Source organism: Ovis aries, chromosome 26, assembly GCF_016772045.2.
Source record: "Ovis aries strain OAR_USU_Benz2616 breed Rambouillet chromosome 26, ARS-UI_Ramb_v3.0, whole genome shotgun sequence".
Taxonomy (NCBI): domain Eukaryota; kingdom Metazoa; phylum Chordata; class Mammalia; order Artiodactyla; family Bovidae; genus Ovis; species Ovis aries.
The window spans coordinates 352,851-380,442 of record NC_056079.1 but is presented as its reverse complement, the minus strand read 5'-3'; the positions used below and the strand labels follow the sequence as shown (position 1 = coordinate 380,442).

General features: G+C 40.5%; 1 long non-coding RNA gene across 1 annotated transcript; it reads right to left on the bottom strand.

Annotated features, from left to right (window-relative positions):
• Window positions 1-1,044: 1,044 nt before the first annotated feature.
• Window positions 1,045-26,293, bottom strand: LOC132658694 (uncharacterized). The gene is made up of 3 exons (XR_009598625.1): window positions 26,214-26,293; window positions 17,997-18,132; window positions 1,045-3,135 (listed from the first exon to the last, which is right to left on the bottom strand). It is a non-coding gene; the product is annotated as an uncharacterized LOC132658694 (long non-coding RNA).
• Window positions 26,294-27,592: the final 1,299 nt, after the last annotated feature.

Below are 27,592 nucleotides of genomic sequence, written 5' to 3'. Positions count from 1 at the left end.
AAATACATTAATATATTCCCAGGTGCCTAAGGATATGGAGGTCTGGCGGCAATCATTGACTCAACAATGAGAAAAGCCCTATGCTAATTAAGATTTTCAAAATACTCCAAACTCTCTGTGCTGTTTATGGTTGAGAGGTAGTAAACAATCATGTGCATAGTGGCAGGAATATGGATAATCTTGTCACACAAACTAGTCTGCCAGCAGAGAGGTTTGACCTGAGACACCCTTGTCACGCCCAAGAATTTTTATTGACTGGAGCTGCAAGTTTACTCCTTTTCCAAGAGAACCGGTGGGGAACAGCCCCCCATAAAGTCAGAGGTGTAGGTGAGAGCATGAAACAGTAAAGTAGGTAGACTCTGGTTTTGGGGGTAGATGCTCGGGCACAGGGGGTTTCCTGAGGCTCGATCCCACCTTTGCGTATGCCAAAGCCTCCTTCCTCATGACCTTTGCCATGGGCAGAGTTCCTCACGCTTGCTCCCAGCACATGGGGTTTTCCAGGCAAGGATACTGGAATGGGTTGCCATTTCTTTCTCCAGGGGATATGTAAAGTCCTCCAGAAACATTGTGTACATGACTTTGTTTTTCCTTCTTTAGGTTAGTAAATATCTTTAGACTGGAGCTTGTAGACCAGCACAGAAAAGAAGCGGTGACTAAATCAGACAAACAAAAACAGTAAGATAAAGAGCTTTATGATGTATTGAATGTTTATGTCACCCCTAATTCCTAAATTGAAACCCTAACCCTGTGGTAATGACCCAGGAGGTAGGTGGGGCCTTTGAGAGGATTAGGTCATGAGGGAGAGCATTCATATACGGGATTGCGAGCATCCATCCTCAGTCGCTCAGTTGTGTCTGACTCTTTGCGACCCCATGGATTGTAGCCCGCCAGGCTTCTCTGTTGATGGGATTTCCCAGGCAAGAATACCGGAGTGGGTTGCCACTTCCTACTCCAGGGGATCTTCCTGACCCAGAGAGCGAACCAGAGTTTCCTGATTGGCAGGCAGATTCTTTACCACTGAGCCACCAAGGAAGCCCTCATGAATGGGTTTAGTGTCCTTTATTAAAGAGACTACAGAGTGACCTGTTAGCCCTTTTGTCATGTGAAGATACACGGAGAGTCTCTGAGCCTGAAAGCAGGTTCCCACCAGACACTGAGTCTGCTAGCACATTGATCTTGAATTTTCCAGCCTCTAGAACTATGAGAAATACATTTTCTGCTGTTTATAAGCCCCTGCCCCCACCAGTGTTTTGTTATAGCACCTGGAATGGACTAAGACATATGGGAAAATGAATCTCAGTAACTCACAGGGTAGGATATTTTGTCTACTGCCATATTCTGGGGCAAAGATGCTCCCTTAAAAGGAAAGAAGGCTTTGACTGTATGCTTTAAAGATGGACTATTTCAAGTTCATTATATACATCTAGAGTTAAAGAAATCAAAGCTTAATTTTATAAAAGGGATCCTGAATTGTTTTTTTTTAAATTAAGGTACAATTCATACACCACACCACCCAGCACTCGTATATTCACAAGGCTGTAAAGCCAGCATTACTGTCTAATCTCAGAACGTTTTCATTACCCCCCAAGCTAAATTCCATACCCATTACAGTCAGTCACTCCTCTCCTGCTCCCTGGCTCCTAGAAACCACTAATCTATTTTCTATCTGTATGGATTTGTCTATTTTGAATGTTTCATACAAATGGAATCATATACTCATGGCTTCAGTGTCTGGTTTTTTTCACTCAGCATACTATGTTCAAAGTTTATCTATGTTGTAGCATATATCAGTACTTCATTCTTTTTTCTTGCCCATGCTTTTTAAAATTTAACCATTTTTAAGTGTACAGTCCAGTGACATGATGCACACTCTCATTGTTGTGCAACATCCCCACCATCCATCTGCAGAACTGTTTTTAAAACTCAAGCTGAAACTCTGCCCATTAAATAACATCCCTATTTCTTCGTAACCTCTATTTTACTTTCTTTCTCTGTGAATCTGCCTATTCTAAAAACTTTGTAAAAGTGGAATCAAACAATATTGGTCCTTTTGTGTCTGGTTTATTTCACGTAGCACAATGTCTTCAAAGTTCATTCATGTGAGTAGCTTGAAACAGAACTGCCTTTCATTTTAAGGCTGAATACTGTTCCATTGTTGGCTAGACCCCATTTTGTTTATCCACTTCTCACCAAATGGACGTTTGGGTGTTTATATTTTTGACAATTATGAATAATGCCACTGTGAACATTAGTGTACACATTTTTGTATGACCATGTTTCCACTTCTCTTGGGTGGAAGAGACTCTCAATGAGACTGTAGAGGAATTTGATGAGTAATACACATTAGCCAGAGATGGGTAGAGTAAGTCCCCTCATACAAACATTTGAGTTTCGAACTTTCAAAGATGCAAATGAGTGTTTGCATGTCCAATCACATTAGTTCATGTATCTGGCGTGCACGGTCATGTGTGTCCATCCTCTACAGGTGGCTGTGCTTTTGCGTACTTTACAGTACAGTAGAGCAGTTTTTAAATTTCAAGCCCAGGATGTCTGGAAGTTTACAAACAGCGGGGTGTAGCCAGTTGTGCTGGTTGGGTACCGAGGCTGACTGTGTTGGATTTACAATCAAATTGGACCTATGAATTCACTTTTGGAACAGAACTCATTCATACAGAGTGGACTTACTGTACTTTGATCATGGACAATGGTCATTGAGACTGTGTTTCCTTTGAGGAAGTGTGAAAGTAACTTAGATATGGATATATAGATTTATATACATTTCTTTGTTAATATTCTTTTTCATTATGGTTTATTCCAGGATACTAGATATAGTTCCCTGTGCTATACAGTAGGACCTTGTTGCTTAGCCATTCTAAATGTAATAGCTTGCATCTACCAACCCCAAACTCCTGGTCTGTCCTGCTCCCTCCTCTCCTCCCGCTTGGCAACCACAAGTCTGATCTCTACATCTGTGAGTCTGTTTCTGTTTTGAGGGTAGGTTCACTGGTGCCACAGTTTAGATCCCACATACAGGTGATATCCATATGGTGTTTTTCTTTCTCTTTCTGACTTAGAATCAAGTATACTTTAAATAGTTACCCATTTTCCAAGCAGAGCCCTTCTTTCTTCAAATACCTACAATTAAAAAAAAAAGATGGAATGATTTCATATTTTGTGGTTCAAAATACCCATTAAAAAGACATCATTAGGACTTCCCTGATGGTCCAGTGGTTAAGTATCTGCCTGCCAATGCAGGGGACATTGGCTCAATCCTTGGTTCCAAAAGATTCCACATGCCTAGGTGCAACTAAGCACAAGTGCTACAAGTACTGAAGCCTGCATGCCCTAGAGCCCCTGCTCCCCAACAAGAGAAGCCACAGTAATGAGAAGCCTGCTCACTGCAGCCAGAGAGGTGCCCCTGCTTGCCAAAACCAAAGCAAGCCCGTGCACAGCAATGAAAACCCAGCACGATCAAAAAGAAAATAAATAAATTTTAAAAAAGACATCATTAAAGGACCAATCACTAAATATTGCCAGTCTTTTCCATTTTATCAACTGAGTATAAAGAGACAGATTTTGTACCTGAAAGGGTAACTTTATTTATAACTTGGGCAAACTTTCCTTTTTCTCAGTTTCTCCATGTGAGACAATTCATCTTAGAGAATAAATGATTTTTTAAGGGCAAGAAATAAGAAAAGAATGGAACTATAAAGTGAAATCATTTTTGGAATATGAAAGGCGATGACAAAACTGACAAAGGAAAAATAGGAAAATGGACAACCTCCCTCCAAATATTTCAGCATTACTAGCATTAGAACTTGTGAAATTTATGAGTGAGTAGCTCTGTTTTTTTATTTCATGAGTTCACATACCAGTGGGTGTACATTACATATGTTTGCATATGTGTGCCTCTGGGCTTATAGCTCAGTGTTTATCTATATAGGTTTGTTGTTATATACCACTGAGGGCAGAAATTATGTCTTATTCACCTTGACTTCTCCACTGCAGAGTGCTGTACGTGGCATATTACAGGTGCTCAAGCTTGCTGGAAGGAATGAATATACTTGTGACAAATGAATATCCTTTAGATGTATCACTACCATGTGAGTGTATTTACGTATTAGTGGAGAGGTGTTTTCCTGAGCTTCAGTCATTTGTGTATCTATCTGAATGGGTGAGGAAGGGACAACTTGAGTGAGAAGATTTGGCAGAGGAGGGCAAACTGGAGCCAGGAAGCAAGAGACAGCAGGTAACAGGTTTGACTGTCTCTCTGGCGCCCACCCTGCACTCTGTCGGCTTTCAAAATCGGGCTCCATGTTTTCCCTTCCTCCTGGCACTTTGTAAATTCTCTCACGCTGTCAGAACATTCTTATTTAGAAACTAGCTCAGGGCTATTCTTCCCTTTTGTGGAGGAGGATGAGGAGCTGGTTTCATGCTTCCAACAGATCTGTTTTCCTTCCTTTTTTTAGACTCTCAAATTCTGCTTTCAAAGGGCAGGCAAAATGGAGACTGAAATAATTGATCAACAACAACCTCAAGGCCTGTAAAATGCCATCTTTGCTACTAACCAGGGAATATCATGTATCACAGGTAGACACTTTTTATACTTTAGATAAGAAGAAAAAGAATACCATTTTCTCCTTCCTCCTAATTAACTGCCCCATGGGCTACTGCTGCTTCTGCTGATGCTAAGTCGCTTTAATCGTGTTCGACTCTATATGACCCCATAGAGGGCAGCCCATCAGGCTCCCCTGTCCCTGGGATTCTCCAGGTAAGAACACTGGAGTGGGTTGCCATTTCCTTCTGCAATGCATGAAAGTGAAAAGTGAAAGTGAAGTCACTCAGTTGTGTCCGACTCTGTGCGACCCCATGGACTGCAGCCTACCAGCCTCCTCTGTCCATGGGATTTTCCAGGCAAGAGTACTGGAGTGGGGTGCCACTGCCTTCTCCACCCCTGGGCTACTAGGACCCTCAAATAACAATGACAGATAATGTCAGAATTTCTAAATGACAATAGAACAGGGGATTTCCCTGCTGGTCCAATGGTTAAGACTCTGTTTCCACTGCAGAAAGCAAGGGTTCAATCTCTGGTTGGGCAATTAAGGTCTCACAGGCCAGTGGAGTGGTAAAAACAAGCAAACAAAGGAAAAGAAAATAGAAGAGAGCCTATAAAAAAAAAAAGCTATAGAATTTTTCAGAAGACCGAAAAATCAGGATTCAGGGCTTTCATGGTGGTCCAGAGGTTGAGAATCTGCCTGCCAATGCAGGACATACAGGTTCCATTCCTGGTCGGGGAAGATTCCACATCCCTCGGGGCAGCTAAGCCAGCGATCCACAGCTATTGATCCTGCATGGCCTAGAGTCCACGTACTGCAGCTAGAGAGTAGCCCCTACTTGCTGCAACTAGAGAAAACCCTCGTGCACCAACAAAGACTCAGTGCAGCCAAGAAAAAATAAAGAATAACAAAAAAAAAAAAAAAGAGAGAGAGAGAAAAATCAGGATTCACACATTTCCTGAACCCTTCTCTTATGTCTGACAAAGTCCTACCAAGCATCTAATTCCCTTCCCAAGTCTTGGGCACCAGCAATTTTCTGGCACCCACTGGTCTCACTCTTCCCAACTCCTCCTCCACTTACAGCCCATGCTCCACCTGGCCTTTCTAGGATTCGCTATTGCCTGCCAGGTGATTCTGTTCATTTTCTCTTCCCAGGTAGATTACAGCTACTTCCCCTTATATGATCCCCAGGTTCCAGGGGAAGCTCTCAACAAAACACTTGCTGACTGAACAACAACAAGAGATTCAGATGTCTTAGAATTTTAGGGCTAAAAGGAATCTTAGGATCTTTTTGTTCACTTTTTCTGTTGTAGAGAGGATAAGCAGAGGCCCAAAGGGTTACCTTTATAGATTTTAAAGAAAAATCATTGGTTCCAGACTGTATGTTCAGCTGAATAATATACTTGGTTCCTCACTAAAGAGCCATGTGGTGCAAGGGTGCTTACTCATGTCCAAGTCTTGGAGACCCCATGGACTGTAGCCTGCCAGGTTCCTCTGTCCATGGGATTTCCCAGGCAAGAATACTGGACTGGGTTGCCATTTCCTACTCTAGGGGAACCTTCCTGACTCAGGGATCAAACCCATGTCTCTTGCATGTCCTGCATTGACAGGCAGATTCTTTATCACTAACACATAGGAAACCCTGCTAGAACCATGGGCTTTCTATTCTGACCCCCAACCTTGATCTTCCCTATTCTGACCTCAAGCCCTACATTCTCAATGAATTGCTGTCCATGGTTTGACCTGACAGTGGGGGAAAAAAAAAACACAAAAAAACAATTAGGTCCCAAGATAACAACCTCCTTTCAAGAGGAGGTTGGGAGGACCAACATGGTGTCTAATGACAACAGAAGGCACCAGAAAGAAAGGGGTGTGGAGAGTCAGCAAGAAAGTGGCAGGGGGACTTCCCTGGTGGTCTAGTGGCTGAGACTCCAAACTCCCTATGTAGGGGCCTGAGTTCCATCTCTGGTCAGGGAACTGGATTCTGCATGCTGCAACTAAAAAGATTCCACATGTCGCATCTAGAGATCCTGCATGCCGTAACGAAGACACAGTGCAGCCAAATAAATAAAGAAAATAAATATTTAAATAAATAAATAATAAAGTCAGTCATTGATAATAAAATAAGATAGGAGATAGGGTCTTTGGAGGGCCAATGACCAAGTCTAAGCAGAGTCCAAGCAAATCCAGTTCTTCACCAAAAGGCGATTAGAATCAGGTAGGAACTGATAGGCATGAGGGGCAGAAAGAGAACACTAGACAAACTCAGATCTGGTTCTGACTCTACCCTTGACAAAAGTATAATTTGGAACAAATTATTTAACTGTCAGGCCCTCAGGCAAACTCAGAATCTTTTTTTTTTTTTTAGTTTTTTATTTTTTTAATTTTAAAATCTTTAATTCTTACATGCGTTCCCAAACATGAACCCCCCTCCCACCTCACTCCCCATAACATCTCTCTGGGTCATCCCCATGCACCAGGCCCAAGCATGCTGTATCCTGCGTCAGACATAGACTGGTGATTCAATTCTTACATGATAGTATACATATTAGAATGCCAATCTCCCAAATCATCCCACCCTCTTCCTCTCCCTCTGAGTCCAAAAGTCCGTTATATACATCTGTGTCTTTTTTCCTGTCTTGCATACAGGGTCATCATTGCCATCTTTCTAAATTCCATATATATGTGTTAGTATACTGTATTGGTGTTTTCTTTCTGGCTTACTTCACTCTGTATAATTGGCTCCAGTTTCATCCATCTCATTAGAACTGATTCAAATGAATTCTTTTTAACGGCTGAGTAATACGCCATTGTGTATATGTACCACAGCTTTCTTATCCATTCATCTGCTGATGGACATCTAGGTTGTTTCCATGTCCTGGCTATTATAAACAGTGCTGCGATGAACATTGGGGTACATGTGTCTCTTCCAATTCTGGTTTCCTTGGTGTGTATGCCCAGCAGTGGGATTGATGGGTCATACGGTAGTTCTATTTGCAATTTTTAAGGAATCTCCACACTGTTCTCCATAGTGGCTGTACTAGTTTGCATTCCCACCAACAGTGTAGGAGGGTTCCCTTTTCTCCACACCCTCTCCAGCATTTATTGCTTGCAGATTTTTGGATCGCAGCCATTCTGACTGGTGTGAAGCGGTACCTCATCGTGGTTTTGATTTGCATTTCTCTGATAATGACTGATGTTGAGCATCTTTTCATGTGTTTGTTCGCCATCCGTATGTCTTCTTTGGAGAAATGTCTATTTAGTTCTTTGGCCCATTTTTTGATTATGTCTTTTATTTTTCTGGAATTGAGCTGCATAAGTTGCTTGTATATTTTTGAGATTAGTTGTTTGTCAGTTGCTTCATTTGCTATTATTTTCTCCCATTCCGAAGGCTGTCTTTTCACCTTGCTTATATTTTCCTTTGTTGTGCAGAAGCTTTTAATTTTAATTAGATCCCATTTGTTTATTTTTGCTTTTATTTCCAGAATTCTGGGAGGTGGATCATAGAGGATCCTGCTGTGATTTATGTTGGAGAGTGTTTTGCCTATGTTCTCCTCTAGGAGTTTTATAGCTTCTGGTCTTACATTTAGATCTTTAATCCATTTTGAGTTTATTTTTGTGTGCGGTGTTAGAAAGTGATCTAGTTTCATTCTTTTACAAGTGGTTGACCAGTTTTCCCAGAACCACTTGTTAAAGAGATTGTCTTTACTCCATTGTATATTCTTGCCTCCTTTGTCAAAGGTAAGGTGTCCATATGTGTGTGGATTTATCTCTGGGCTTTCTATTTTGTTCCATTGATCTATATGTCTGTCTTTGTGCCAGTACCATACTGTCTTGATGACTGTGGTTTTGTAGTAGAGCCTGAAGTCAGGCAACTTGATTCCTCCAGTTCCATTCTTCTTTCTCAAGATTGCTTTGGCTATTCGAGGTTTTTGTATTTCCATACAAATCTTGAAATTATTTGTTCTAGTTCTGTGAAAAATATGGCTGGTAGCTTGATAGGGATTGCATTGAATTTGTAAATTGCTTTGGGTAGTATACTCATTTTCACTATATTGATTCTTCCGATCCATGAACATGGTATATTTTCCATCTATTAGTGTCCTCTTTGATTTCTTTCATCAGTGTTTTATAGTTTTCTATATATAGGTCTTTAGTTTCTTTAGGTAGATATATTCCTAAGTATTTTATTCTTTTCATTGCAATGGTGAATGGAATTGTTTCCTTAATTTCTTTTTCTACTTTCTCATTATTAGTGTATAGGAATGCAAGGGATTTCTGTGTGTTGATTTTATATCCTGCAACTTTACTATATTCATTGATTAGCTCTAGTAATTTTCTGGTGGAGTCTTTAGGGTTTTCTATGTAGAGGATCATGTCATCTGCAAACAGTGAGAGTTTTACTTCTTCTTTTCCAATTTGGATTCCTTTTATTTCTTTTTCTGATCTGATTGCTGTGGCCAAAACTTCCAGAACTATGTTGAATAGTAGAGGTGAAAGTGGACACCCTTGTCTTGTTCCTGACTTTAGGGGAAATGCTTTCCATTTTTCACCATTGAGGATAATGTTTGCTGTGGGCTTGTCATAGATACCTTTTATTATGTTGAGGTATTTTCCTTCTATTCCTGCTTTCTGGAGAGTTTTTATCATAAATGGATGTTGAATTTTGTCAAAGGCCTTCTCTGCATCTATTGAGATAATCATATAGCTTTTATTTTTCAATTTGTTAATGTGGTGAATTACATTGATTGATTTGTGGATATTGAAGAATCCTTGCGTCCCTGGGATAAAGCCCACTTGGTCATGGTGTATGATCTTTTTAATGTGTTGTTGGATTCTGATTGCTAGAATTTTGTTGAGGATTTTTGCATCTATGCTCATCAGTGATATTGGCCTGTAGTTTTCTTTTTTTGTGACATAAGTCTCTGGTTGGGAGCCAGTCTTCATTCCAAGGACTTGCAATCAGATTTTTGATCTTAAAAAGCTGGAAGAGGGTTGGAAGGATAAATTGGGAGTTTGGGATTAACATATACAAACTGTTACATATAAAATAAATAACCAACAAGGACCTACTTATAGTACATACACTACTCAATATTGTGTAATCACCCATAAGGGAAAGAATCTGAAAAAGAATAGATATGTATAACTGAATCCCTTTGCTGTACACTTGAAACTAACACAACATTGTAAATCAGCCATACTTCAATTAAAATAAAAAAAGAGCCTGGAAATGGTATCACTTCAAGTGGAAAACATTAGACAGAATTGTCTTTCCTTGCAGAATGTTGTAGTTTGTTCACATCACAGTTTACTCAGAGCCTGCTGTTAAGTCAAAATCCCATGGTTGTTATTTTAGTCTGTTGACACTGCGGTTGCATATTTCACCATGTGACATCATTACCATGGAGGCATAAGACATTTTGGGGGCTCCTAAATTATGACCGATGGATGGTGGTTAGGTGCCTTTTCTCAGAACACCCCTTTAACTATATGTGTACTGTACTACATGTGTGAACCATATTAAAAAAAAAAAAAAGAAATGTTGATCACTTTCAATTAAAACACTAGATGGAAAAAAAAACCAAAACCCTACACTAGACGGCAAAGACATACATATAAAACATTTCTCCTCTCAACGTTTTCACAAGGCCTGAATTATCTTGTAATCTATGCTACAGGATGCTATAATTTTGGCATCTACATTTGAATTCGATCTCTCTGCTTAAAGCCTCTTGTGAAGTTAAATTCCTATGAGGTTTATTTTAGACTGAGAACAGTTTCCTGATTTTTCATTTTACTACAGAATTGAAAAAAGGCAAAATTAAAACAAAAACCAGGGACTTCCCTAGTGGTACAGTGTTTAAGACTCTGCGCTTGCAATGCAGGGTGCCTGGGTTCTATCCCTGGCCAGCAAACTAAAATCACATATGCTGTGCAGTGTGGCCAAAACAAAAAAAGACGATCTCAAAATTATGCTGATCATTGGCAAATGCCCTGTTGTAGAAGTGTAGACAAGCCCTTGAAGTTATCGTATGGACACGGTCTGCCCAGCTGTAAACTTAGGTATCTATTTTTAACCCCTTTCACAGTGTCAGAATGTTAGACCTGGAAGGGGCCTTTGAGGTCATCTGATCCAAGCCACTCAATTTCCAAAGGCAGGTAGTAAAGATCAGAGGCATAAGAGACTCACTGCAATCAAGCAGGAGATTTAGTATAGCTGATCTGGAACCTGTGTTTTTCAATTCTCAGTATTACTGTTCTTTGCTTGCTTTTACTTACATTTGTTTTTTAAATTGTTAAATATCATCGCACTGTATATGGTAAAAAACAAAAACTCTCTCTTCCAACAGACTTCCCTCCCACTCTTCCATGTCGTCCAACTTTTTAGGGGAAACCACTATTGATAGCTGGACTTCTCTGGTGGCTCAACCGGTAAAGAACCCACCTGCCAATGCAGGAGACATAAAGAGACGTGGGTTTAATCTCTGGGATGGGAAGATTCCCTGGAGGAGGGCATGGCAACCCACTCTAATATTCTTGCCTGGAAAATTCCATGGACAGAGGAGCCTAGAGGGCTACAGTCTGTGGAGTTGTAAAGAGTCGGACAAGACTGAGCACATGTGCACACACTATTAACAGTTTGCTGTATACATATGCAAATTCCATGTGTGTGTTAAGTACTGATACATTCATTCACATATATATGGGTATATACACGGGCCAAGATTTTTAAAATTTGTATTCTATTTAATTTTTATTAAATTATAATTGACATATAATGTTAGTTTCAGGTGTACAACATAGTGATTTGACAGTTTTTTAATTTTAATCATTTTTTTATTGAAGGATTTTGCTTTACAGAATTTTGTTGTTTTCTGTCAAACCTCAACATGAATCAGCCATAGATGTGCATATATCGCCTCCCTTTTGAACGTCCCTCCCGTCTCCCTCCACACCCCACCCCTCTAGGTTGATACAGTGCCCCTGTGTGAGTTGCCTGAGCCATGAAGCAAATTCCCATTGCCTATCTATTTTACCTATGGCAGGCTAAGATTTTTGAAAATACTTTTACTCCAGACTAGAACCTAACTAAATCGAAATAAAAATTGGCAGGGGTGATAAAATGGGAGTTCTGAACAACAAAATAAATATTTCTAGTAGAAATTGTTATTTCTCTTATCATTGCTCATCTAGAAATTATCATGAAATTTTTAAACATTTTTATTTATTTGACTGCACTGGGTCTTAGTTGTGCCATGTGTGTTCTTTAGCTGCAGCAAGCAAACTCTTGCAGCATGTGGGATCTAGTTTCCTGAACACAGATGGAACCCAGGCCCCCTGCATTGGGAGCACAGACTCTGAGCCACTGGGCCACCAGGGGATTCCCTAGAAATTCTCATAAAATTTGACAAAAGCTATTCAGGCTCCCCAGGTGGAGCTAGTGTTAAAGAAATCACCTGCTGGGACTTCCCTGGTGGTCCAGGGGCTAAGACTCCATGCTCCCAATGCAGGGGGCCTGGGTTTGATTTCTGGTCAGGGAACTAGATCCCACACGCTGCAACTAAGGGTTCACATGCTTCAACAAAAATTGCAACCAAATAAAGAAAACTCACCTGCTAGTGCAGACTAGTTCCAAATAGGAAAAGGAGTACGTCAAGGCTGTATATTGTCACCCTGCTTATTTAACTTCTATGCAGAGTACATCATGAGAAACGCTGGACTGGAAGAAATACAAGCTGGGATCAAGATTGCCGGGAGAAATATCAATAACCTCAGATCTGCAGATGACACCACCCTTATGGCAGAAAGTGAAGAGGAGCTAAAAGCCTCTTGATGAAAGTGAAAGAGGAGAGCGAAAAAGTTCCCTTAAACTCAACATTCAGAAAACGAAGATCATGGCATTTGGTCCCATCACTTCGTGGGAAATAGATGGGGAAACGGTAGAAACAGTGTCAGACTTTATTTTTGGGGCCTCCAGAATCACTGCAGATGGTGACTGCAGCCATGAAATTAAAAGATGCTTGCTCCTTGGAAGAAAAGTTATGACCAACCTAGATAGTATATTCAAAAGCAGAGACATTACTTTGCCGACTAAGGTCCATCTAGTCAAGGCTATGGTTTTTCCTGTGGTCATGTATGGATGTGAGAGTTGGACTGTGAAGAAGGCTCAGCGCCGAAGAATTGATGCTCTGGAACTGTGGTGTTGGAGAAGACTCTTGAGAGTCCCTTGGACTGCAAGGAGATCCAACCAGTCCATTCTGAAGGAGAGCAACCCTGGGATTTCTTTGGAAGGAATGATGCTAAAGCTGAAGCTCCAGTACTTTGTCGACCTCATGAGAAGAGTTGACTCATTGGAAAAGACTCTGATGCTGAGAGGGATTGGGGGCAGGAGGAGAAGGGGACGACCGAGGATGAGATGGCTGGATGGCATCACTGACTCGATGGACATGAGTCTGGGTGAACTCCAGGAGATGATGATGGACAGAGAGACCTAGCATGCTGCGATTCATGGGGTCGCAAAGAGTTGGACACGACTGAGCGACTGAACTGAACTGAACTGAATGCAGGTGATATAAAGGACATTGGGTTCAATCCGTGGGTCATGAAGATCCCTTGGAGGAGGTCATGGCAACCTACCCCAGTATTCTTGCCTGGAGAATTCCACAGACAGTGGAGCCTGGCCGGCTATAGTCCATGTGGTCCAAGAGTCAGACACGACTTAGTGACTAACACCCATGAAGGGTCCTCAGTGCTATGCATGGTGGGTAGGGTGGTATTTATCCTTTGGAGCAGTCTGTTATCACCTATGCTTCATAGGATTAGTTTGGTATTTTAGAATGATCGTTCTGGGACCAGAATAGAGGATGGATTAGAGACACTGAAACCAGCTGAGGGGTTACTGCCATGTGCCAGGCAAAGGGGGGTGGGTGTGTGAACTGAGAACGTGGAGCTGGATGTGCACAAGTCAAAGGAGAAGAGGGGTCTGGACGAAGAGACCTCGGAGGAAGACTCACAGAACCTGAAAACAAGTTGGATGGAGGTGAAGGGGAGCTGGTAGACACTCTGCCTTCTCATCTCCTAAATCTTTTTATTTATTTATTTATTTATTATTTTTTATTTATTTTTAAATTTTTATCATTACTTTATTTTACTTTACAATACTGTATTGGTTTTGCCATACATTGACATGAATCCACCATGGGTGTACATGCGTTCCCAAACATGAACCCCCCTCCCACCTCCCCTCCCCATAACATCTCTCTGGGTCATCCCCGTGCACCAGCCCCAAGCATGCTGTATCCTGCATTGGACATAGACTGGCGATTGGTCTCTTACATGATAGTATACGTGTTTCAATGCCATTCTCCCAAATCATCACACCCTCTCCCTCTGAATGAAAAAGTCTGCTCTACACATCTGTGTCCCTTTTGCTGTCTTGCATACAGGATCATCATTGCCATCTTTCTAAATTCCATATATATATGTTAGTATACTGTATTGGTGTTTTTGTTTCTGGCTTACTTCACTCTGTATAATTGGCTCCAGTTTCATCCATCTCATTAGAACTGATTCAAATGTATCCTTTTAATGGCTGAGTAATACTCCATTGTGTATATGTACCACAGCTTTCTTATCCATTCATCTGCTGATGGACATCTAGGTTGTTTCCATGTCCTGGCTATTATAAACAGTGCTGCAATGAACATTGGGGTACCTGTGTCTCTTTCAATTCTGGTTTCCTTGGTGTGTATGCCCAGCAGTGGGATTGATGGGTCATAAGGCAATTCTATCTGCAATTTTTTAAGGAATCTCCACACTGTTCTCCATAGTGGCTGTACTAGTTTGCATTCCCACCAACAGTGTAGGAGGGTTCCCTTTTCTCCACACCCTCTCCAGCATTTATTGCTTGTAGACTTTTGGATCGCAGCCATTCTGACTGGTGTGAAGTGGTACCTCATTGTGGTTTTGATTTGCATTTCTCTAATAATGAGTGATGTTGAGCATCTTTTCATGTGTTTGTTCGCCATCCATATGTCTTCTTTGCAGAAATGTCTATTTAGTTCTTTGGCCCATTTTTTGATTGGGTCTTTTGTTTTTCTGGAATTGAGCTGCATAAGTTCCTTGTATATATTTGAGATTAATTGTTTGTCAGTTGCTTCATTTGCTATTATTTTCTCCCATTCCGAAGGCTGTCTTTTCACCTTGCTTATATTTTCCTTTGTTGTGAAGAAGCTTTTAATTTTAATTAGATCCCATTTGTTTATTTTTGCTTTTATTTCAAGAATTCTAGGAGGTGGATCATAGAGGATCCTGCTGTGATTTATGTCAGAGAGTGTTTTGCCTATGTTCTCCTCTAGGAGTTTTATAGCTTCTGGTCTTACATTTCAATCTTTAACCTATTTTGAGTTTATTTTTGTGTGTGGTGTTAGAAAGTGATCTAGTTTCATTCTTTTACAAGTGGTTGACCAGTATTCCCAGCACCACTTGTTAAAGAGATTGTCTTTACTCCATTGTATATTCTTGCCTCCTTTGTCAAAGAGAAGGTGTCCATATGTGTGTGGATTTATCTCTGGGCTTTCTATTTTGTTCCATTGATCTATATTTCTGTCTTTGTGCCAGTACCATACTGTCTTGATGACTGTGGTTTTGTAGTAGAGCCTGAAGTCAGGCAAGTTGATTCCTCCAGTTCCATTCTTCTTTCTCAAGATTGCTTTGGCTATTCGAGGTTTTTTGTATTTCCATGCAAATCTTGAAATTATTTGTTCTAGTTCTGTGAAAAATACCGCTGGTAGCTTGACAGGGATTGCATTGAATTCGTAAATTGCTTTGGGTAGTATACTTATTTTCACTATATTGATTCTTCCAATCCATGAACATGGTATATTTCTCCATCTATTAGTGTCCTCTTTGATTTCTTTCATCAGTGCTTTATAGCTTTCTATATATAGGTCTTTAGTTTCCTCAGGTAGATATATTCCTAAGTATTTTATTATTTTCGTTGCAATGGTGAATGGAATTGTTTCCTTAATTTCTTTTTCTACTTTCTCATTATTAGTGTATAGGAATGCAAGGGATTTCTGTGTGTTGATTTTATATCCTGCAACTTTCATTGATTAGCTCTAGTAATTTTCTGGTGGCGTCTTTAGGGTTTTCTATGTAGAGGATCATGTCATCTGCAAACAATGACAGTTATACTTCTTCTTTTCCAATTTGGATTCCTTTTATTTCTTTTTCTGATCTGATTGCTGTGGCCAAAACTTCCAGAACTATGTTGAATAGTAGCGGTGAAAGTGGGCACCCTTGTATTGTTTCTGACTTTAGGGGAAGAAGGCCACTACATAAAGATCAAAGGATCAATCCAAGAAGAAGATGTAACAATTATAAATATACATGCACCCAATATAGGAGCACCGCAATATGTAAGACAAATGCTAACAAGTATGAAAGGGGAAATTAACAATAACACAATAATAGCAGGAGACTTTAATACCCCACTCACACCTATGGATAGATCAACTAAACAGAAAATTAACAAGGAAACACAAACTTTAAATGATACAATAGACCAGTTAGACCTAATTGATATCTATAGGACATTTCACCTCAAAACAATGAATTTCACCTTTTTCTCAAGTGCTCATGGAACCTTCTCCAGGATAGATCACATCCTGGGCCATAAATCTATCCTTGATAAATTAAAAAAAAAAAAATCGAAATCATTCCAAGCATCTTTTCTGACCATAATGCACTAAGATTAGATCTCAGTTGCAGGAGAAAAACTATTAAAAATCCCAACATATGGAGGCTGAACAACACGCTTCTGAATAACCAACAAATCACAGAAGAAATCAACAAAGAAATCAAATTATGCATAGAAACTAATGAAAATGAAAACAACCCAAAACCTGTGGGACACTATAAAAGCAGTGCTAAGAGGAAAGTTCATAGCACTACAGGCATACCTCAAGAAACAAGAAAAAATCAAATAAATATCCTAACTCTACACCTAAAGCAGCTAGAAAAGGAAGAAATGGAGAACCCCTGAGTTAGTAGAAGGAAAGAAATCTTAAAAATTAGGGCAGAAATAAATACAAAAGAAACAAAAGAGACCATAGCAAAAATCAACAAAGCCAAAAGCTGGTTCTTTGAAAGGATAAATAAAATTGAGAAACCATTAGCCAGACTCATCAGGAAGCAAAGAGAGAAAAATCAAATCAATAAAATTAGAAATGAAAATGGAGAGATCACAACAGATAACACAGAAATACAAAGGATCATAAGAGACTACTATCAGCAATTATATGCCAATAAAATGGACAACGTGGAAGAAATGGACAAATTCTTAGAAAAGCACAACTTTCCAAAACTGAACCAGGAAGAAATAGAAAATCTTAACAGACCCATCAGAAGCACGAAAATTGAAACTGTAATTAGAAATCTTCCAGCAAGCAAAGCCCAGGTCCAGACGGCTTCACAGCTGAATTCTACCAAAAGTTTCGAGAAGAGCTAACACCTATCCTCAAATTCTTCCAGAAAATTGCAGAGGAAGGTAAATCCAAACTCATTTTATGAGGCCACCATCACCCTAAGACCAAAACCTGACAAAGACGCCACAAAAAAAGAAAACTACAGGCCAATATCACCGATGAACATAGATGTAAAAATCCTCAACAAAATTCTAGCAATCAGAATCCAACAACACATTAAAAAGATCATACACCATGACCAAGTGGGCTTGCATCCCAGGGATGCAAGGATTCTTCAATATCCACAAATCAATCAGTGTAATTCACCACATTAACAAATTGAAAAATAAAAGCCATATGATTATCTCAATAGATGCAGAGAAGGCCTTTGACAAAATTCAACATCCATTTATGATAAAAACTCTCCAGAAAGCAGGAATAGAAGGAACATACCTTAACATAATAAAAGCTATATATGACAAACCCACAGCAAACATTATCCTCAATGGTGAAAAATTGAAAGCATTTCCTAAATCTTTTTAAAAATATTTATTAATTTATTTGGCTGTGCTGGGTCTTGGTTGCAGCACACAAGGTCTTTAGTTGCAGTATGTGGGACTGAATTCCCTGGCCAGTGATAGAACCTGGGCCCCAGCCCTGAGAGAAAAGAGTCTTAGACACTGGACCACTAGGGAAGTCCCTAAGATCTTTCTTTCTAAACAGGAACTCTGTATCTCTTGCCAACACTGGCCATGTAACTGGGACTCAATTAAAGTTTTCCTTATTTTTGTTCTAAATTTATTTCAGTTTTTTGCAATTAAAATCTTTGAAGAAATCCTACATTTTGTTGTTTTTATCCACTATACAATCCTAAGCAATTACTGTTCATTTTCTGATTACCAAAATTTTAATGCTTTTTTTTTTCCTTTACAGCATGATTTCAACTAATAAAATAGTTCTTATTACTCACCCAGTCATTCAAAAGCTGATGGTTTAGGGGTGTCCAGGTATTCATCTTTGTCTGCATTTTGGGACCATTTGTGTTTTTTGGGGGTGCAAATGCCATCATGAAATAACTGGATATTCTTCTGTAAGAAAAACTACACCTGCAGAAGAAATGAATCATACAATCTTCAGAATACTAAAAATACTAATACCGCATAGAGAATGCACTGGTCATAGCAAACACCCTCTTCCAACAACACAAGAGAAGACTCTACACGTGGACATCACCAGATGGTCAACACTGAAACAGACTGATTATATTCTATGCAGCCAAAGATGGAGAAGCTCTATAAAGTCAACAAAAACAAGACCAGGAGCTGACTGTGGCTCAGATCATGAACCCCTTATTACTAAATTCAGACTTAAATTGAAGAAAGTAGGGAAACCACTAGACCATTCAGGTATGACCTAAATCAAATCCCTTATGATTATACAGTGGAAGTGATATATAGATTTAAGGGCCTAGATCTGATAGACAGAGTGCCTGATGAACTATGGAATGAAGTTCGTGATATTGTGCAGGAGACAGGTATCAAGACCATCCCTATGGAAAAGAAATGCAAAAAAGCAAAATGGCTGTCTGGGGAGGCCTTACAAATAGCTGTGAAGAGAAGAGAGGCTAAAAGCAAAGGAGGAAAGGAAAGATATAGGCCGGTAAATGCAGAGTTCCAAAGAATAGCAAGAAGAGATAAGAAAGCCTTCTTCAGTGATCAATGCAAAGAAATAGAGGAAAACAACAGATTGGGAAAGACTAGAGATCTCTTCAAGAAAATTAGAGATACCAAGGGAAGATTTCATGCAAAGATGGGCTCGATAAAGGACAGAAATAGTATGGACCTAACAGAAGCAGAAGATATTAAGAAGAGGTGGCAAGAATACATGGAAGAACTGTACAAAAAAGATCTTCACGACCCAGATAATCATGATGATGTGATCACTAATCTAGAACCAGACATCTTGGAATGTGAAGTCAAGTGGGCCTTACAAAGCATCACTACAAACAAAGCTAGTGGAGGTGATAGAATTCCAGTTGAGCTATTTCAAATCCTGAAAGATGATGCTGTGAAAGTGCCGCACTCAATATGACAGCAAATTTGGAAAACTCAGCAGTGGCCACATGACTGGAAAAGGTCAGTTTTCACTACAATCTCAAAGAAAGGCAATGCCAAAGAATGTTCAAACTACCACACAATTGCACTCATCTCACAGGCTAGTAAAGTAATGCTCAAAATTCTCCAAGCCAGGCTTCAGCAATATGTGAACTGTGAACTTCAAGCTGGTTTTAGAAAAGGCGGAGGAACCAGAGATCAAATTGCCAACATCTGCTGGATCATGGAAAAAGCAAGAGAGTTCCAGAAAAACATCTATTTCTGCTTTATTGACTATGCCAAAGCCTTTGACTGTGTGGATCACAATAAACTGTGGAAAATTCTGAAAGAGATGGGAATACCAGACCACCTAACCTGCCTCTTGAGAAATCTGTATGCAGGTCAGGAAGCAACAGTTAGAACTGGACATGGAACAACAGACTGGTTCCAAATAGGAAAAGGAGTACCTCAAGGCTGTATATTGTCACCCTGCTTATTTAACTTCTATGCAGGGTACATCATGAGAAACGCTGGACTGGAAGAAACACAAGCTGGAATCAAGATTGCCGGGAGAAATATCAATAACCTCAGATATGCAGGTGACACCACCCTTATGGTAGAAAGTGAAGAGGAACTAAAAAGCCTCTTGATGAAAGTGAAAGAGGAGAGTGGAAAAGTTCACCTAAAGCTCAACATTCAGAAAACGAAGATCATGGCATCTGGTCCCATCACTTCATGGGAAATAGATGGGGAACAGTGGAAATAGTGTCAGACTTTATTTTTTAGGGCTCCAGAATCACTGCAGATGGTGACTGCAGCCATGAAATTAAAAGGCACTTACTCCTTGGAAGAAAAGTTATGACCAACCTAGATAGCATATTCAAAAGCAGAGACATTACTTTGCCGACTAATGTCCGTCTAGTCAAGGCTATGGTTTTTCCTGTGGTCTAGTATGGATGTGAGAGTTGGACTGTGAAGAAGGCTGAGTGCCGAAGAATGATGCTTTTGAACTGTGGTGTTGGAGAAGACTCTTGAGAGTCCTTGGACTGCAAGGAGATCCAACCAGTCCATTCTGAAGGAAATCAACGCTGGAATTTCTTTGGAAGGAATGATGCTAAAGCTGAAGCTCCAGTACTTTGGACACCTCATGAGAAGAGTTGACTCATTGGGAAAAAGTCTGATGCTGGGAGGAATTGAGGGCAGGAGGAGAAGGGGACGACTGAGGATGAGATGGCTGGATGGCATCACGGACTCGATGGACATGAGTCTGAGTGAACTCCGGGAGATGGTGATGGACAGCGAGGCCTGGCGTGCTGTGATTCATGGGGTCACAAAGAGTCGGACATGACTGAGCGACTGAACTGAACTGAAATACCATATAATCTTTTTTAGTACACTGGGACAGGGACTAGGGCGAGAGTGACATTTACTGGGAGTATTTTATATGTCAGACACTTAACAGGTTTGCTCAATTAAAACCCATAACAATATGGTAAGGTGGTGGGTTTTAGCTTATTTTACAGATGAAGAAAATGAAGCTCACTGAAGTTGCATGCTTTGCCCAGTTACACAGACAGTAGCTGGTGAAACAGGGAATCAGACCCAGGTCTGTTTAACTCTGTTTGATTTTCACTGGACCAAGGGGAAAAAATCAGAATCACTCTTAGCTAAGAACATACCATATTGGTCAGAAAGAAGTGTTTTTAAAATCACCGTGCAATCTGAACTACTCCATTTTGTCCCTTGTGACCTCCTTCTACTTCTGTTAAGTTTCTGAAATCTAGCTAAAAGGGGCTCTAGCTTGCTACCATATTTAAGAAGTAGAATAGTACAATGGACAAGGCCAAGAATTTACATACGGTCAGGTTTGGGTTTATTGGGAAAAATACACTGGGGAAAATATACAGTACACCCAGTAGTGTATATGTCTGCCTTCATTTTGTGGTCTCATGGCATGTGGGATCTCAGTTCTCCCACCGGAGATGGAACTCACATCCTTGTATTGGAAATGTTGAGTCCTAACCATGACTGCTCTTGTTCAGTCACTAAGTTGTGTCCAACTCTTTGCAACTCCATGGACTGAAGTACACCAGGCTTCCTTGTCCTTCACTATCTCCCAGAGTTTGTTCAGACTCATGTCCATTGAGTTGGTGATGCCATCCAACCATCTCATCCTCTCTTGCCTCCCTTCTCCTCCTGCCTTCAACCTTTCCCAGCATCATGGTCTTTTCCAAGGAGTAGGCTCTTCGCATCAGGTGGCCAAAGTTTGGGAGCTCAGCTGCAGCGTTAGTCCTTCCAGTGAATATTCAGGGTTGATTTCCTTTAGGATTGACTCATTTGATCTCCTTGCTGTCCAAGGGAGTCTCAAAGGTCTTCTCCAGTACCACAATTAAAAAGCATCGATTCTTCAATGCTCAACCTTCTTTTTGATCCACTTCTAACCATTGGACAGCCAGGGAAGTCCCTATGTCTGCCTTCATTGGATTAAAGCACTCTAATTTCCATGAGGGATTACTTTTCCCTCAGTGTGTAGGGTCTGCTGGGTTGGTTAATCAAGGTGGCCTCCCCTTGCCCAGTCATGAGACTAAGCTAGGCCAGGTAACTGATGCTGGCTTATCCTTGCTTTACACTAAGGTGATCATTCAAAGTACTGTAGATGCTCTGAGTAGATTGTTAAGCTGGTCTTACACTCTTCTTGTAGGGGCTTCCTAGGTGGTGCTAGTGGTAAAGAATCTGCCTGCCAATGCTGGAGACATAAGAGATGCAGGTTTGATCCCTGGGTCAGGAAGATCCCCTAGAGGAGGCCATGGCAGCCCACTCCAGTATTCTTGCCTGGAGAATCCCTTGGACAGAAGACCCTGTTGGGCTATGGTCCACAGGGTCACAAAGAATCAGACATGACTGAAGCAACTTAGCATGCACACATGTCCTTTCTTATCCATTTTCTGAGCCACCTGATAGCCTTCAATAAATTTCACCTACATTAGCTAGAAGACCCTTGTAGGGGCATCCGGGGTGGCTCAGATGGTAAGGAATCTGCCTGCAATGTGGGAGACCTGGATTCGATCCCTGGGTTGGGAAGATTCCCTGGAGGAGGGCATGGCAACCCACTCCAGTATTCTTGGCTGGAGAATCCCCATGGACAGAGGAGCCTGGCAGGCTACAAAGAGTTGGACACAACTGAACGACTAAGCACACAGCATGCACACATTAGCTAGAATCTACTTCTGTTGTTTGCGACCAAAACTTTTTACATTACACAGTTTGGATCCTGGCTCTAAAACTTACTAGCTTTGAAACTTTTTGCAACTGGCACTCAGTTGTGTCCAACTAACCCCATGGACTTCAGCACGCCAGGCCTCCCTGTCCTTTACCATCTCCTGGAGGCTACTCAAACTCATGTCCATTGAGTCAGTTATGCCATCCAACCATCTCGTCCTCTGGCATCCCCTTCTCCTCCTGCCCTCAATCTTTCCCAGCATTAGGGTCTTTTCTAATGCATGGGCTCTTCGTATCAAGTGGCCAAAGAATTGGAGCTTCAGCATCAGCCCTTCCAATGAATATTCAGGATTGATTTTCTTTAGGATTGACTTGGACAGGTACACACTGCTATATTTAAAATGGATAACCAATAGAGACCCACAATATAGCATAAGGAACTGTGCTCAATGGCAGCCTGGCTGGGGGACAATGGATACATGTATATGTATGGATGAGACATTTCATTATTCATGTGAAACTACCACAACACTATTAATTGGTTACACTCCAATAAAATATAAAAAGTTAAAAAAAATTAGCATCACCACAGACTTTCTTAGAACTTCCTGTTATTTACAGAGTTCTTCAAAGCCTGTCCTTGAAGGGGGCACAACAAAATAGTTTAAAAAGTATTTAAAGCAGATTTAAAGCATTTTCAGTATATAGCCTCAGTGTTTCTGTTTGTTTGTGCCTTCTTCCTCTCTGAAGGTATGTTTCATATCCAAAGCAGTGGTGCTGAGTTGGGGACTGCACAGGATTTGCCTGCCTGACCCAGGGCTCCCAAAAGTATAGCAACAAATATAAGACAGTTTAAAAAATATTTATTTTTATGTATTTATCTGGCTGAGCCAGGTCTTTGTTAGGGCATGTGGGATGTAGTTCCCTGACCAGGGATAGAACCCAGGTCCCCTGGACCACCAGGGAATTCACCTGGACAATTTTTTGATCCACATGCCACAGATAAGACCTCGCACAGCCAAATAAATAAAAGTAGATACTTTTAAAATTAAAAAACCATTAGTTTTTGACTTACAGAGGATTCCCCCAAATGCTAGATCTGAAATTCTGTGACTCTCACTTGACATGTAATATTCCCTCTCAGGTTTAAATTAGAGCTGAAGAGAAAGCCAATGTTTTAAAACCTCAGGGTTTTAAACCACAGATAATATCTTCCTGCAGTTGCCTGCTGATACCACTCCACTGGAATAAGGGTGAATTAAGGAGGTTCAGATGAGCCCTCACATTCTTAGCTCCTAAAAGCTAAGTTGCAAAGGTGTAAGAAATGATTTCATTACAGTATTATTAATTGGCGGCTATAAAAATACACGAGCAGGCAAATATATAAAGCACGGTCACTGAGACTAGATCTGCTCAGTTAAAAATTACATATTTCCTTTTTTATTGCTATTTATTCATGTTTGATGTTCCTTCTATTTAAACTGATTGAAGTTGTGTGTGTGTATTTTAATTTTTATTTTTCTGTTTAGGCCAAGCCACTCTGCTTGTAGAATCTTAGTTCCCAACCAGGGATTGACCCTGGCCCTCAGCAATGAAAGTATAGAGTCCTAACCTTTGGACTGCCAGGGAATTCCTCAAACCAATTGTTTTCAATCTTTTATTTTATTTTTTTCAGGGCTATAAAACTCATTGAGGATACGATGAAAACTATGAATCTTCTCCCTAGAAAAATGCATATTAACATTGCATTTTGCTTATACCAGGTTAAAAACTTCTGTTGTAAGCTCAGAAACTCTCTTTCCCCAGTTTGAGTAGAAAACAATCTGACTGATTCTAAGCACGATTTCTGATTAGGACAAAGTAGCTTTTCCACGGCCTCCCTAAGGTTTTGCGTTGTTGTTGTTTTTTTCCTTCCTGGTTCTTCAGAGCTAGAAATTATTTGAATTAGGCTTTTTCTTTTTTTTTTTTTTTCAAATCAACTTGAATAAAGTTTGGTTTTCAGGAGATGGGCCTGGCTGAGAAAAAGAGCCCTCTTGGTACTAGTCTTCCTGAAGCAGGAAATGGAGGTATCCTGCCCTGGTTTTTGTCATTATCCTTTTATGGTTTTTTCCTCTGTCCACTCTAGAAGATGGGCAGTGTGCATATCTGCATGCCCACACTGGTTCACAGTATAGACCATTCAGATGCTTTCATACAACATACAAAAAGATTACAAGACAAAGCAAGTTGCCTTCCCTCCTTCTACATACAAACCTTGCTGCTGTTTTTTCATGACTTATTTCCCCCTTAATGGCTGTCCTTGCATGTTCCCCTTTAATTTTTCTTTGGATAAAGGGGAAGAAAAAGGGCTTATGGCCCTTAGCCCCAGTGTGTGCTTCTAGTGTCCTGTTTAAAGGCAAGGATAGGTCCTCTGGTAAAGTTCCAGTGGTTGCACACCTCCAGTCCCATCTTCAAAGCTATTCTTCACACTGTCACCATTGCATAACTTCACTAAAGACTTATTAGGTCTGTATTACAGGTATAAAGTCTTGACTATAATGGAGATTACAGTCTACTACAGGAGGGTTTTTTTTTTTAAACAAAAATGTATATATTTAAGGTGATGTTTTAGCATATGTACACATTGTGGAATGCTTACCACAATCAAACTATGTAACATATCCATAACCTCCCATAGTTACTGTGTGTCTGTGTGCATGTGTGTGCATGTGTGCGCTTCTCTGTGTGTGATTACCCTTGAGATCTACTCTTCTAGCAAATTTCAAGTATATAATATATTATTATTAACTATAGTCGCCATGATCCCTGGGCAGGAAGATCCCTTGAAGAAGTAAATGGCAACCCACTCCAGTATTCTTGCCTGGAGAATCCCATGGACAGAGGAATCTGGTAGGCTACAGTCCATGGGGTTGCAAGAGTGGGACACAACTTAGGGACTAAACTACCACCACCATCGCCACACAGTCACCATGCTGTGCATAAGGTCTCTAGAACTTATTCATTTTATAACTGAAGGTTTGTATCCTTTGATCAATATCTCCACATTTCCCTACTCCCCAACTTTGGCTATCCAGTACTCTATTCAGGGAAGTATTTTTTAAAAGGTCTGTTAGTCATTTTTCAGCTCCAAACCCTTCAGAGACTCGCTAATGGCTACAGAATCCTTAGCATGCTGATCTAGGTACACCAGGAATCTACCTTTTTGGTTCATCCTCCTTCCTCTCCCTTCACGCACTATCTGTACAGACACACTGCACTTCAGATCAGAGAATGGGGCGCAAAACTGGTGCTTCTTTGCTGATGTGGTTTTCTGAATGTGCTCACCTGAATCCTAAACTCAGTAGTACACAGTAGGTGCTCAATAAAAACTTGTCCAAATCAGTGGAATGAATGAACACAATAGTGGAGGTGAGGTGGTTTAAGGATTAAAGCTAGTGGCAAAGAAGGTAAAACTCAACATTAGGAACCGAGCATTGGGGTTAGACTCAGGATAATCAAGTTTTTATTTGGCGTTTACAGAGCAGAACACGGCTGAGTTTCTCCACTAACACACAGCTCACCCATTGTACACTGCAGTATCATTAGAGAAGGAAATAGGGTATGGTTAGATTTAAATATGAATTCAACATATTCAACTAGGTGGAAACAAAGAGAAATTATAGGACAGTGCAAAGACCTAGTACTTTGATAAGCATAGAAGTAATTATTTGTTGTTAATTTCATATATATGATGCACCTGGTAATTTAACTGCTAACACAGAGCAAAATGTAATTCCCGGGGCCACTGCCAAGGCTCGTGAGAAGCGCAGGAGGACCTGAGAGAAGCGCTCTCAAAAGAGTCCCCATCTTTCTCACGCAGTGATCACTGCTCTCACCTCTTCAAGTCTTTTCAAGTCTTGCTCCTCGAGCCTCTAGCGCTGGTGTTGCCATAGCTCCTGTTTCTGTGACTCCGTCTAGCCCCGCCCCTTCCAGTAGGCCAATCACTACCTATAAATCTTTTCGCTGGCATCCGCGGTCTCTTAGGCAACAATGTGTGGTCTCTTGATTGGCCGGGAGATCCTAGAGGGCTGGCTCCAAAATTGGGCACACGTACAAAATGGAAAAGTGGGAGCGCCCAGAGGGTGGGAAAGGCTGCTATCTCTCAATATAATGCTAGGACGAATATGCAGCCAATCCTGAAACAAACAGCATTAAATGCCCCCATTCAAGCCTTAAGTATGTTCCAAATCAGGCCAAACTACTGAGCATGCCCAGTTATATCGTTCTGGTCACTCCAGGGTTCTGAAACGTAAACTCCGTTTCTCCGGGTTTTTACAGTGGCCAACAGGCAAAAGAAGGTTGCAGGTAAAACAATTCTGGAGAGATTCGATGAAGAATAGCACTTGCACACAGGAAGTGGAAGAACTTGGGAAAATTGCCCAACACACAAACTTAGCAATGCTTCAACATGAAGTTTAACTTATTGGATTAAGGAATTCAGGCCGACTAACAGATACACCAAGGAACCAGCAGATGGCATGCCTGAATAAGGATAACTCCAAATTTGGGAAATTTTACGATCTGGTCTAATTTAATTAATGAAATTTATGAAGCATCTACCATGTAATGAGAGGCAGAGTGAGAATGCAAGAATAAAAAAAGAAATCTAATGAGGATTTGAAAATGCAATGTAGGAATAACTACTGGGATAGAAGTATACACTAACGCTGGGAAAAAAAAAAAAACATTTCAGAAGGGACATTTGGGAAGTGTAAAACAGTTCTTATGGGCAGCAGCTAACCAAATTAAATAAAAGACTTTTCTCATCTCACGTTTTCTAAAATAAATAGAAATGTATTTTCTTCCAAGGCAAATAAATGTAAACCCTGTGTTTATATTGTTTCATTGTTTTGAAATACGCAGCATTCATTTATCTCCCATTTAAAAAGAAAATGAAAAGTAAAGCTCATAGAGGTTGCTGCTTTCTTTAGAGTTGACAAAGGATCAGGCCAAATTGAAATGAGAACTTATGTTGTCTGAATTCCAGCCCAGTGATTTTTAAGTATGGTTGTATGTTTTACTATCAGGTTGTACGGAAAATGAATAAACAAAGACTTTTGCAGGGGTGGAGGCCTGGGGGAGGTAAGTAGATGCAATACTAAATTACCATGTATTACCAGTTAACATGGATGGTTTCAAAATGGGTTCATCCAGAGAGACCAGTTTTAACAACTCCCTGGGAGAGTGTTGGGTCTCGGTGAAGTTCCTGAGCTAC